General features: G+C 43.5%; 1 protein-coding gene across 1 annotated transcript in view; it reads left to right on the forward strand.

Annotated features, from left to right (window-relative positions):
- The window catches only part of LPHN3 (latrophilin 3), a gene marked incomplete at its 5' end in the record, with an annotated part of 163,802 nt that overhangs the window by 59,567 nt on the left and 91,791 nt on the right, over positions 1–12,444 (forward strand). The window lies entirely within an intron of this gene.

Consider the following 12,444-nt stretch of genomic DNA (forward strand, 5'->3'; position numbering starts at 1 on the left):
CCTGGGCTCCTCAACAATGAGATAGTCATTACCATTGCTAAGTGTGAAGCTAATTCTTTATAAGTTTTGAATTGTATGCTGTTCAGGAACCTAGGTAGAAATACTGGCATTTCTTCTTCCTTGCTTTGGTTGTGAGATGGTGAAAGGAGGACCTTCATGTCATTGACAGAGGCCAGACTGGCCAGAGAACTGAAGCTTGAGCTTGTTAGTTGTTCAAGCAAAAGATCATTTAAGAAACACAAATGCGAGATTAAGGGTTAGCCTGTAAGAGGAAGCTTAGCTTGAGATGATGGTCGGGGCTGACATATATGAATATGTAAATCTGTACGTTCATTAAAGCAACTAAGGGGTTGTAACTCTAAAAGGAATTCTCTTGCATTGAGGTGTTGGGCTGAGGTGTTTTAGAGAAGATGAAATATAGGACTAAGGACAATTTGAATATTGTCTGTTGCAAAGGAAAATATTCACCACTAACGTGGTCTCTGCATTTTACAGCAGCATATTTCACTGCAAAGAGCAAGAGCCTGAGGCAGAAGGAGCTGAAAGAGTTTTCGACTGGGCTGAAACATGCCACCTTTTGGTTGTACTTTTGAGACCCCATGCTCTCATTTTCAGTCATGCTGTATGTCTCCTGTAATCCTCCTTCAGGCCAGACAAAAGCATCAGAAACGATGTAGTGTACATGCCTCTTCCGCCTGCATGTATGCAGGTAGGTCAATGGGATCAGGAAATTGGGTGGTGCCTCAGGACCATTGCCCCAGCGTTGGCAGTGCCCTTGCAGACCTGTCTGCTGCCCTGGCAGAGGACAGACATCCAGTATGACTCATCGAGTGCGAAGGAGGCTCAGGCAGGAGAATCTTATTCAAGATCTTATTGTTCTAGGCAATGTGCAGACTTATAATCAAAACTGTCATCCAAAAGCCTACAGTAACATCATGGGAACGAAGATAAGAATAATCCAGGGAAACGCTTGAAGGGCCTTAAAGAATTTAGGCTCCAAGTACAGAATATTTGATACTAAAAAATGGTATTTGACCTTGTATGAAACATCTGGTGTGTAAAATGATGCTTAATGTATGGACCTGTGTTCAGCACACAGTTACTTGGGAGTCAGTGGGCTTGTGTAGTTTCTGACCCATTGCGAACTCCTCAGCCCCTGGCCATGTAGAAAGAAATAAGTGTAGGACAGCAGCATGAAGGTAACAGATGGTGAAAACTCCTGTGTTGTTCCTGGCTTCATGAAGCTATGAAAAGGGACACAATGAAGTTTATAAAGTCTGTGGTTGACTTTACCAAAATTAAAATTGGTAAGCCGCATACTTCAGATCTCTTTTGATCTGTAAATCAGCATTTCTCCTGCATGGGTCTTTAAAAAAAAAAGAAAATAATTGGCCACACTGAGTATGTGTTCCTCTTGCTGAGTTTACAGTAGGTAGATGAAGAGGAAAAATAAACAAATATCACCATATTTTGATACTCTAACTAGCAAAACTGTGGAGAAAGACACAGCAAGCAAGACAGTAGTCATTCGATTGTAAAGCTGCGTTACATGCAAAGGTGAAAAGACTGCAAAACCAACACAAATTGTCTTTGCAAGGCACTTTTGGGCTGCTTGGCACTGCTTCACCTTATAGAAATAGGGATTTCTGGAGTTCCCAATTGAGGCAATAGAAATACTGTTTTACTGACTGTGACAGGAGCATGCTTAATCTTTGCTATAAAGCAGTAAGAGTGCTCCCAGGATTTGACCATCAAAAAAATGTATTCGAAATTGTCACTGATGCAGAAAGGTTAACAGGTATATTCACAGCTAGGGACAAAGTTTAAAAATGCTTAGATTTCGTTTTCTTTGGGCTGGGGAAGGGGGAGATGATTCCTAATGGTTAGTGAAAAAAATCCTTGTAAGGCTTTCTTTCGATGGCTGATTCAGTAGCTTGCCGGTTATTGGCATTGGAGGTGAACTCAGGCTTAAAAGCTCTGCTTCCTGTGCTGTTACTGTCTGGACACAAAACTTACTGACTGCCCTCGCTGGCTGTCAGAAAGTTTGTATGCAGTTGTTATATGCGAGTTGAGGAAACTCTTGTATTCAGATCCTCTGTCTGTACGCAACGGGGAGATGCGAGAGACTTTTGAGACCTTCCTCTTCCTCTCACAGGTTTCTCCGTCTAGCTAGGTTAATGGTGAACATTGCAAGGTTGGTGATCTCCCCTCTTCTCCCCCTTCTCTGAGATCGAACTGAAAACATGGATCCATTAGGAGGCTTTTGATTGAGAGGGAAAACATGAAAACAGAGGGGAAGTCTGTCAGAGTTGGATCAATTTGCCCAAACAGCTCAGTTTTTCGGCTGACAGCATTTTAGCACTCAGAGGGGAGTTGTCAAAATCTCTCTACAGGCAGCCATGTCGACATACCTCATATTATCTCAGAAAAAAAAGAAAGAAGTAAAGAAAAAAAAAAAAAGAAAGAAAATGAGATGGCTTAGGTTACTGTTCTTTTAGGTCATGGAGAAAATATCCATGCTTGTTTCATTTCTTCATCAAATAACATAGTGTTAATCTCATTTACTGCTTGATCGCTCTCTTTGGGCTGGAGTCTACCCCCTCTTGCAGGAGCTCTGCACCGTAGCTGAAGCCTGGCAGCAAGCTGGAAGCAGAGCCAGGCAGACTGTACTGCCAGTCTCAAGGCTCCCATTGCATATCAGAAGAAGTGATTAATGAAGTTAGGGTGCACTGACCCACTCGGAAAACAAATTACTCATCTCTTTGCACTTCTTAATGAGAGCAGTTGATAAAAATACCTGTAAAGAGGAAAACTACTTTAATGCTGTATTGTCTGACAGTCCTTTCTGGGCTGCAGTCACAGTGAGGAGTAGTCACAAAAACCAGTGGAAGATAGGAGTTAAGCTTCGTGTTATTTGTGGTCGTGTGGCTATGGAAGATGGAATTCGTTATTCTGGACAAGAGAATGCATGTCAGGAGCCAGGGAAGCAGGCTCATGCCCTGAAATTGTTTCCTGAAGGCTTACAATCTCGAATTCCTAAAGAGAGACTTGTCTGATGTAGTAGGTGAGTGAAGGGAAGGTTTCACCTGCTCAGGAGGTGGCAAAGGAGGAGCGAGGATTGCAGTAAAAATATAGGCAGTACCAGGGAGGTACGACATGGAGATGGAGACCATGCTGCAGGCTGGAAAATAAAGGCCGAATTGGTGGGGACATCTGCTATAGGCTGTCACAAATGGAGGAGAGTGAGAGTGACAAATTCTTGGACCACATCTCACAATATTTGAAACCACAAGACACTTCAATTATCGTCTCCAGGCTGGTGACTCATGGATCTACCTGTCTGCTTCAGACGTGTCTCCTACACGTAATCCTGCACCTCAGCTGCTTTCTCTGACAACCCCCTGGGCGCTTTGCCACTGAAATTTAAGCTTAATGTGGCAAGAGCTACTATCTGACCTCCTCTTTTCCCTCACTGCTCCCCTTTCTTCATGAGCAAGAGCAACACAAGAAGACAGGGCTGTGTCCCAAGCTCTGCCTGTGAGGAGTGAGTGTGCTGTAACGCATTTGGCTTTCATTAAAACCCTTGACCTGGAGTTCTGAGACGTAGCTCTCTAAGTTATGCTGGCAGGTGGATTAAAAGCTGTCTGAAAGGCGGTGAAGAAAGGATGCAATTGGTGAGAGTCTCCCTGAGGCAAGGAGAGAGTCTAGTGTGGGGATGGAGGGGACGTCCGGATACAATGCCCCTACTGTTCCCAGGTGCGGTCTTGTGTTACGGTTAAACTGATAGCTGTCCCCATCCCGCTCCAGGCTCTTTCATTCTTGCCCTTTCCTTTGCATCATCAGATCTGGCACTGCCACCACACCAGCTCAAATTGGTTTGGCTCGTGGAGCCAGTGGAAAACTAGTAATTATTGTTTTTGATGGGTCATTTTCCAGCAGACCATCTCTAGTCTGCTCTGTGCTTGTCTTAATGGCCAGATTTGCTGCAAGGAATGGGATGGAAATGCCTGGCCGTGTCCCAGGGGAGGGAAGACTGCTGTGAAATGGATTAGCTATAACATGAAGCTACACCCTTTGTTAAGAGTGTCCAGCTAAGAGAGATGGGAGAGACAAGAAATGTGGGTGATAGTGAGAGCACAGCAGCAAAGGGCTGACCCTTAAAGGAGCACAGGTGCGGGAAAAAGAGCAGGCAACTGGGAAAAAATAAGGCAGAAACATCTCAGGCAGGGAGACAGCAGGATTTCTTCCTCCCCTCACAAGAAAGGGAAAACTAAATTAAATCTTTTGATGCTGAAGTTGCTGCTCAGCATCTGGGAGGGAGCAGTTGGCAGCACCAGGAGGATACTTCTCAAAACAATGTCAGGGGCAGTTTTTACCTTGCAAGAGATGGACTGGATGGCTTTGGCTAGGTTTCCTCTCGAAAGCTCTTCCTGACTTCTCCATCCCAAGTCTTTTCAGTCTCATCTGAGATAGAACAGTGGGCCTGACCCACTAAGGCAGTTGCAAATGTCCTGTTTGACTTGTGGAACAAGAGCAGAGTAAGGACAGCAAGAGCTGGCACAGTGCTATTCATATCAGATTAAATCTTTGGGAGGTGGCCAAGATAATCTCCCTGGGCTTCGCTGTATTCACTATTGCTAAACCCACTCTGGGTGGTTTGTGGTTACCAATATTTGTCATCTGCCCCAGGGCTCTGAGGCCTGCATTGCTCCTAATCCCTCAGTCTCCTCTGCACCAAAATACCTCTCTTCATCCTCCCTGTTTTCCAGTGCAGGTGACTGGTAAATTGTATTTCATAGCACAGCGAGCATATCTAGGCAGAGAAGAGTAATACGATGTGGCATGTTTCTTTAGCCTGCCAGGCAAGCTTTCGGGGAGCAAAGCTCAGAACACGTGCAGCCCTGCAGGTCAGCTCCGTGCCTTGGGCTCTGGGGAAAGCCAAACCTTCGTATGGCCTTCCTTCATGTGCCGTATGGAGGGAAGACAGAAGTGCTCTAACATTGTTTGATTATAATGGCATGTGAAGTATTTTCCATTCTTTTTCTTCTTTCTCCCTGGCCCTTATACCAGGCTTTCATATCACAGAGTAAATTCTGGGACGTTTGCTGGAGGATGCAGAGCATCGCTGGAGCCAACGTGCTGCTAAATCAAATGTTTTAAGTCTTATGCAGAGGGGTGAGGTTCATCTAAACACAAAACACAAATTACAATGTTTGCACAGCAAAATGAGGAATCTCAGTGTTAGCTGAAGAAGCTTCTTCACCTCTGACTTCAGCTGGGACATGACTTTCTAAGTCCCAAATGCTCCTTTGAAAATGTGCAGCTGCCAATTGTGGAAAGTCTACAATTGCTTCAGCTGCTTTAATACTCAGGCAGCTTTTAACCCATTCTTTTGCCATATTTTTTGTCTTTGTTTTTGCCTGTAGTTCAAACCTAACTTAAAGCCTCCCAAGTAATGGCTGTCACATGAGGGACCATTTCATCATCGAAAAAGGCCATTTGGATTCCCTTCCTCTCACGGTTAAGACTGTTCTTTGTTGTGACAGATTCAAAGGAGGAATACATCCTCTGAAAAGACTAGTCCATTTTATCATGCTTTCTGCTCACACAAGCACGCTACCAGGAGCTGCTTTTTGATTTGCATTTACTCTAAAACACGAGATTTGTGTGTGGCAAGGACTTACCCAAACATCTCCCCTGCTCGCCCCTCTCCCTGCATCCTTTATCAAGCTTTCTTCCTCCACTAAAAGGGTTTCTTTGCGCTTGGCAGCCCCTGTGGCCGAGCCTGTTTCTTGCTTTGGTCAGTACCAGGGGAGCTGACCACAGCTTGGGTTAGGGAGGTGAGAACCCACCTCTTGCTTCTCATCTACAGGTTGGCTCCTTGTGAGTTTTCCCTTTGATCTCTCTCTTTGGAAGGCAGAGAAGAAAAATGCACATATAAAAGCAGACTTTTAGTGAAAAGATAAAAAAAAAAAGGCGGTCCTGCATGTCCTACACTCAGACTTTACACCTGTTACATAAGGCACACACAATATTGGCATTTGAAAGAGCTGCCGTGATATACATTTTATGACAGCTTCAAAAGCAATGTATAGCTAAGCAACATACAGAGTTATGATATTATAACTTTGCTCCTGTCAAGAACAGTATGGGAGAGTAAAAAATTTGCTTGTTACACTGGCTTTGCACAGGAGCCTCGGTGTGGATTTTAGGCTGTCGATGCCCATTAAGGCTGCTGGTTTCAGTATCTTCCCTCTTCAGAAGACAGCTGTGACCAGGAGCCAGCAGTCCCTCCACGTGCTGCGGCCATGCTTGCAGGTACCCTTCTTTTCCTGCTGCAGTTGCTTTAAGCTTGTGATGGTTGCTGGTATAAAATACAAGAGGCAAAATGGTAAGAGAGCAGAGATAATGTAGTCGGAGAGCGCCCTTTGGAAAAGAGGGTTTTCTTGTATTCCGAGGCATGCACGGCTTCAAGGGAAGGACAGGGAAATAACCCTGGGAGGGAGAGAAGAAGAGAGAGCGGATGAGTTGCTGCTACCCTAAGGAGTTAAAAGGGCAATGAAAGATGAAAGAGAGATGTACAGATGAAAGAGAGATACTCCATAAAAGTCCATGAATAAATGAAGCGGTGGACAGAATCAGTGCTAACTCTGACATGTCTGAGGTAGGGAATGGCTTTATAAAAGCTTTATTTAAAAAGAAAGCTTTTAATGCAAAATGGAAAAGGGTGGGCAGTGAGGAAATGATGTTTTATAAAGACAGTCATTGATGAAAGGCAGGAAAAAAAGGCTGCCAGGAGAAATCTGAATATATGCCGAGTAATTGGTCTGAATGAAATTTGTTTAATGGCATGTCAAAAGAGTTTGTTAGCAAACCTACCAGCTTTTTAATTTCTCCTTCCATATGTTTTTGTATGTGCCTACATATTATGGCGTTCAAAAAGACTCATGAGTGGAGAAAAAAGGACAAGAGAAAAATGTGCTAATTTTGGAAATTAAAGAGGATGAGAGTGATGATCCTGGAAATTGCAATCCAACAAAGTGGAATGTAGTCTTTAGTTAAATAATAAATCAGAGTTTTGAAAAAAATCCTATTAACAGCTAGAAGATTACAGAAAAGTAATGTTGTTTTTACAGAGCAGATCATCACAGAAAACCAGAACTGCTTTTAAAAATTGAGTTTTTTAGTTACATGGAGAAAAGACCACAGCATGCAAAATATACTTTATCTCTGAAGATATTAGTAAGATTGTTGTTAGCTCAATCAGTTGAGCGTAGCGCTAACAACACTAAGGTCGCGGGTTCGATTCTCATTCGGTCTCCATGTGTTGCCTGATCTAGTCGAGAGATGGCGTCCCTGGTGGCAGGGAGGCTGGATTAAAATGATCTCTAAGGTCCCTTCCAGCTTAGGCCATTCTGTGATTCTCCAAGAGTCCAGCGTGCCTAGAGTATGCCAATCCCATTATTATAAAAAAAAAATAAAAATGAAGAACTGCAATTAAAGTCTCAGGAATTGATGTGCAGTTATTAACTTAACTCATTAGTGATTCAGATGAGCAGGCAAACAGACTGAGGGACAACTAAGTCCATGGAGGTGGCTGCAGTTGGAGATGTTGACAACAAGGGGCACGGGAGAGGCAGTGCATGGGAGCACCAGGTCATCAGAGGTACCAGCACAAAATTAAATTAAATCCTCTGTTTGAAATGCTAGCTAGACTGTCTAAGAAGGATCTTGAGAACTGGTGAACCTGTGAAAGACAAAAACATTCCAAAAGAGGCTGGAAGATGAGTAGAAAACTGAGCAAGAGATGCGGTATGACAATGGCAGAAAAAAATGTGTGGCGATGATTGCCTCTGGATGCGGGCAGTAAAGAAAGGGGACTTACCCCCTTAGAGAGATAGTTTGAAGTGTGTTAGTTTAAAAATTGTTGCCCCTGGTGGCTTCTCATTGCAGCTGTTGGAGCTGGGTCAGGCGTAAGGGAGAACTGCAGTTCAGGTGCACGACTGCCTGTGCCCACCTCAGTACCATCCATGGGCACTGAAAAACAGAACAGCAGCAAAAAGTGAGGACCAGCCTTTCCAGTGATTTTAGTTACTTTCATGGCATTGCAGCACCAGAGCTTTAGGAGACAAGTCATCAAATGTTTAGGAGGTGTCTCATCACATGTTATAAAAAGACTTATTTTCAGTAAATGTTGTTGTTCTTTCTCTTTGCTTTTGGGGGCTTGAATCTCCCGGTCTGATGTTTTCTGTTCAGGTTTTCTCTGTAACAGTGCCCAGTAAAATCTCAGGGAGAAAATGAGCAAGGACTGGGCAGGAAGTTTTCACACATGCATATGTGGCAGTAGGAGTTGTGCTCTAGAAAAATCAAATGTCACAGGCACTGGAAACTCAACATAGAGTCAGGAGGGAGGACTGCCCTGTTAGATGCTACAAACAGTGGATATGTTTCCAAAAATAAATGGGGGAGAGTGTTTTTAATATATAAACAGATGAGACTGCTTTGTTGCTACTTTTCCTTGGTTAGTCTGTGCATTCACAGATTTTTTCTGTAGTTTTATATCGTGGCATTTGTAGATTACTAAATCACTTAGGGGCAGATTTTTTGAAGGTGTGTGGATGTTTGTATTCTGTCTGTGAGCATCCAGATCCCTTTTAAAAAGTGAAAAAAAAATCCCTTAGGCCAAGCTTTTTGTTTCCTTCAGTATTCACAAAAGATTATCTTTGTTCTTCTAAGTTAGTGGCTTTTTAAAATGTGTTATATCTCTCCTGTGTCAGGCCTGAGAATAACCGCCAGCCAGGCGCTTTTTCTAATCTGTAAATATCTCCCCCATTTCCTCTAGCCAAGGACGGCCGTGTCACCAGGTGGACTTTCAAGGTCGTATCTGTATCTTGCTCCTAAAATTGCTGGTACCAGGCATTGTTTCTTTTCCCACTGCTATAGCACATGCATATGACCTGACTACTGCGGATGCCATATGTCTACCCTCATTGAAAGAGGAGATATAAGCAGAAGACAGGAATTTTGTGGCCACCTATGTCACAGTTGCTGTTTCTTCCATGCATCTGAGTTGGTTTTGATATTTATGCAGTGCTGACCAGACTTGAATCCTTGTAGTATGATTCAAAAAACAGCAGACATGGACTGACCCATGGTTGTCTTTCAGTGTTAGCCCTTGTTGCCCATGGCTTTCCCTGCCCTGTGCCAGCCGCTCCTGGGGAGCCACGGCCATCAGCTGTGTTGTTGGGACCTCTCCAGCAAGAGGAATAAGGGAAACAGCCTGACCTTAGTGATTTAGTCGAGAGGTGGTGTCCCTGGCGACAGGAACACTGGATTAAAATGATCTCTGAGGTCCCTTCCAGCCTAGGCCATTCTATGATTAGTTATGAAATCGGCAGCTTCATCACACATTACTTCGATGATTACATTTGATTGCTGTTTACTTTTTTACCTGGGAGCTGGCTGCGGAAAGACCAGATGGTTATAGGAAGGATGGGATTTAGAGAAGGCTGTGCAAGCTGTTACGATACAAGGCATGCTCAACTTCCCATCAGCAGGAGAGACATCTTGACCTTTGGTATTTTGCCAGAAATTGCTTTTTTTTCTTCTTTTTTTTTTCTTTCTTCTTTTTTAATAACTGAAAATGGAGCCACTTATTTAAAGAGATGCAGTTATTTTTGGAGCATCATGCAAAATTTGGGAATGACCTCACACCAGCCGTTTCCTCTCCTGTAGGCCCAGGTACCAGGCCAATATTGGTTAGAGCGTGGGCAGCTCTTCAGGTTGAAGAGCAGTCGATCAAACAAGCTCGTGGGTTAATAGATGTATGAGAAGTGAAAGCCTGACAAGCGAAGAGGTGGTCATACAGGCACGGGAAGACACGTCCCACCTCCCAGTGCTGCACTGTCGTTGGCTCAGGCCCGACATGCAGAAAAAACAGCTGAAGGGCCAGGCAATTTGGAGAGTGTGGTGTTTAGTGTTTCTGCCATCTTTTCTTTTGTTAAAACTTTCACGTTCCCCTTTGCGGGTGTTTTTCTGCAGTAGCTGGAACTGGAAACTGGGAGGTTAGAGTTGCTCGTTCATAGAGCTGGGGCTTGGAGTAGGCATCTGAAACTTAAAAATTCATACAAAAAGAACTGGAATTGACATCACTTGGCATAACATATTCTGTCTGTCTTTGCGACTGACTTGAGCTGCACCAATGCTATCAGCTTCAAAATCTTGCATAGGTCCATTGGGTAAAAATATGTTCTATAATGGAGTCACTGGCAAAACTTATAGTAGTATTAAATCCAGAAGGACCATTGCTCCGATTTTCTAGGGGACTTCCTGACTCAGAGTTTTCCCCATGTGCTTCTGTACCAGCCCCATTGCTAGGGCTTGCTTCAGGCATCCACCCCTTGCCTCCCTTCCTCCAACCCTCTCAGATGTCACCACTGCCAATAACAGTAAAACTGAAGAAAAAGTGTGATTCTGTGGATTAAGAAGAAGGTTTACAAGATATCTTGATTCTGAGTATGTAATTGGGGCCACAGATAGCGGTGGAGAGCCTTTATTCTGCGTACAGTAAGACTGTGATGAGTCTGAAGAGCAGCTGAGCTGGCACTCATGAAGCACACCGATTGATTGCTTTTTATAGAGACAATATTAAAACCCAAAATTGGATTTATTAGCATCGCAAGAAGTGTACAGTCTAACAGAAGTCAAGTTTAATATTTTTTTGGAAGTGGTATGTTTTGCATCAGCAGCAAGTAGATAAAAGCTTTCTGCAACTTGTTTCATTTATCGCAAGAGAGCATTTGATGCTACTGCTTCCTCCATATTAGGTAAAAGCTTTTATAAAACATTCATAAACTTCCATAGTTATTACTGAATTGTAATGAATGTCTAAACAAACTCACAAATGTTTTGTAGTCTTTTATACACTGTGCATGTGTCTTTTTTACTCTAGCCTAACCCTTTAACTGCACAGAATCATTCCTTCTTTTCGTGTTTGGGATCGCTTGGTCCCAAGAAGACCAAATGATTGAAAAAAACAAAGCATGCAAAAAAAGAGTGCTAGCAATGTGCCCATAGGGCAAAAAAGGCCACTGGCCTCCCGGGCTACATCGGGAAGAGCATTGCCAGCAGGCTGAGGGAGGTGATGCTGCGCCTCTGCTCAGCAGGGGCAAGATATATCTGGGGGTTGAATTCAGTGCTGAGCTACCCAGTTACGAGAGAGACACAGTCTTACTGGAGCCAGTCCAACCAAGGGTCACCATGATGATTAGGGAATTGAAGCATCTCTAAGTGGGGAGAGGCTGAGAGAGCTGGGACTGTCCAGGCCACATGTTATCCGGGGAATTTTAATGTGTGTAAGTACCTGATGGGTAGGAATAAAGGAGATGGGGCCAGGCTCTTCTTAGAGGCATCCAGTGACAGGACAAGAAGCACAAACTGAAATGCAGGAAATAACATTTAAATGTAAGGACAATTTTTTTTTTTTTTTTTGCTTGTGATACTGGCCAGGCATTGGTACAGGTTGCCTGGGGAGATTGTGGAGTCTCCGTCCTTGGAGATACTAAAAAATCAGACTGGACACTTGCCATGGGCTCTCGTTGCCCTTGGGCTGGGCTAGGTGATTTCCAGAGCTCCCTGCCAACCTCAGCTATTTTGCATTTCAGTGATATCTTTGATGCAGCAAATGAGGAGCCTGTCCTGTGGTTATAAGAGCACTGATCCTGCACGTTGAGCAGCTTGGAGTGAGAGCAGACCGTCTGCCTGTTTCTGCTGCAGAAGCGAGCAGCTCTTGAATGATGACTTGTGCTCACTTAATGACATCAAATGGGTTTTTAACATGTAAATGAGAAGGAGAAAGCAGGGTAACTCGTTATTAGCTATGAGTTTGCCTGAAGCAGATTTCCCATGTTAAAGCACTTAAAAGCAAATACAGAATTTATGATGTGTCGGTAGATTTTAAACCTGAATAACGTCCAGTTGTTGTAATAGCTAATAATGCAAATATCTGAGTCAGCCTCAGAACAAGGCAGTAAATATATCCTGCCGATTCAGACACACTTCTTTTTCTCCCTCCCTTTCCCATTAATATTTTATCCCCCCGAAGAGATGTTTTCAACATATTATGTGCACCGGCATACTGTGCTCGTGGTATTCCTGGATGTCATTACAAAGAAGCCTGAAGACTGTACCGCTGCTCCACTGCCTGTGATGCTAGCTTGGAAATTGCTTGGAGCAACAGCAGCAAGTGTCAACAGGGAGCCGTATTAATTATTTGGAATGTGTCTCATAAGAGGAATCAACTGCTTTTATTGCAGCACGAATATTACTTGAAACGGGAAGGTTACTCTAACTGTTATCGTAATCAATGTGTCATTAACTTTCCATGTTTGGAAAAAGAGATTAACAACCCTGTAAATTGGTACAGTAAATAGATGAATTATAACA

The sequence above is a fragment of the Apaloderma vittatum genome, unplaced genomic scaffold, assembly GCF_000703405.1.
Source record: "Apaloderma vittatum isolate BGI_N311 unplaced genomic scaffold, ASM70340v1 scaffold23058, whole genome shotgun sequence".
NCBI lineage: Eukaryota > Metazoa > Chordata > Aves > Trogoniformes > Trogonidae > Apaloderma > Apaloderma vittatum.